Raw genomic sequence first — 1,719 nt, forward strand, 5'->3', positions numbered from 1 at the left:
CAATATATGGTTTGCTGCCTCAATGTTCTTTCTGTAACTCCTTTTGATGACATCACTGTAATGCCCCTTTTAGAGGTTCTATGATCTATATAAGGGGATCTTCCTGGATCTCAGTGCCAGCACGTGCTTGAGGATTCCTGAGGCCTCTATGACATACATCTCTTCCATGTAATAACCTGCTGCTCCACGACCAACCAGCCTGACCCCCGTTTCCTTCCATCTCCTGACCATCGCCACCGACCTCCATGGAGTGGGGAAACGGCCTGACCGCCAGCCTTTTATTTTTTGTGTGTTTACACAGGTTCTGCTTCCACTTCCTTCATGCATGAGTCTCCTTCAAGATTGGGCAGAGTGGTCTTAAGCGTACCTATGGCTGGTTGCAGAGGTCTTCAGCTGTCGGGGTTCTACTCAGGGCAGTGAGGGAAATTCACCCCTCCCCGTCCAAGGGGCCCCGGTAAGGAAAGCCAGGTGCGGGGTCAGGAGCCTGTCGTTTTAGACATATTTGGAATTAATTTTAGATCGAAAAGTACTTATGTGCTTAGTAATAAATTACTATACACTTTTCAATCACCTCAGAGACCCCACTCTGCTTAGAGAACTAGATTTTTAAATACAGGGCTGTTTTGCCTGTGTGTCATGACTGAGAATCACTCTCAGAAGATATGAAACTCACTATACACAAAGATGCACACAGGCTACTTTGAGTCATCTGTGTTGTTAATGTGTGTTGGCCATTAAACTTCACTGAGACCCCTTAATCTGTCCTTTACAGGAGCCTCATGAGTCTCACCTTCCATTCAAGTTGTACTTGTAATAAGGTGGAATGAAATCATCAATATTCTCCTCACCTCTTCCTTCAGGAGAAAAATCCTACTTACATTCAAGGTGGTCAAATTGCAGACAACACCATCCACCTTTTCCTGGAGATGTACACGGGACTGAGGTGACAACAGCAAAAGGCTCTAGTTTAATGGTTTTAATGAAGGTTTCAGGGAAGGGCATTAAAGAAGACTCATATACCATCTTCCAAAAGAATTATTTTGTAAAACTGATGCCTTGGGTATGGTAAAAGATAATATGGTAAAAACCATATTTTTCTTTCTAGGACATTAAAGTTCTAAATCTAACTATTCAAGCTGCTTTGAAATACATTCCTTGATTTGGAATCACTGTCTGCCATAGGAGTGAGTAAGGACAGCACTCAAAGTAATAAGAAGAGAAAAATATGGAAAAATTAACTCATACTATGTTTTGTAACATATATACTAAAATTGAAATGATACAGAGATTAGCATGGTCCTTGCACAGAGATGACATGCAAACTTGTAAAGTGATCCATATTTTTGTTTCAAGAAGAATTAACAGGGCGACTTTAAGCTAAGAAAATCCACACAAGTACAAAAATTCTACATAAAGATAGCACAAATCCCCATTACAACAATCTCCTCAATGTCAGTGGACTAAATGTGTGCCAATTCAAAGGCACAGAAAGGGAAGATGAATTAGAAAACTGATCCCAACATTATGCTGCCTGAAGAAACACTTCTGAACAATCAAAGCAACCATGGGCTCAAAGTCAAAGGCTGGAAAACAATTCTTCAAGAAAGAAAAGAACACCTCCACAAAGCTGGAGTGGACATACTAGTATCAGGCCATATGGACTTCAGGCTATAGGTTATAAGAGACAGTGAAGGTCATTTCTTCATGATCATGGGATCT

The 1,719-nt window shown here is 41.0% G+C and overlaps 1 pseudogene; it reads left to right on the forward strand.

Annotated features, from left to right (window-relative positions):
• Nucleotides 1–1,246: 1,246 nt before the first annotated feature.
• LOC130037116 (uncharacterized) lies at nt 1,247–1,345 on the forward strand (annotated as a pseudogene).
• The last annotated feature ends 374 nt before the right edge of the window (nt 1,346–1,719 follow it).

This window comes from Sorex fumeus, unplaced genomic scaffold (assembly GCF_029834395.1).
Source record: "Sorex fumeus unplaced genomic scaffold, SorFum_2.1 ptg000070l, whole genome shotgun sequence".
Lineage (NCBI taxonomy): Eukaryota > Metazoa > Chordata > Mammalia > Eulipotyphla > Soricidae > Sorex > Sorex fumeus.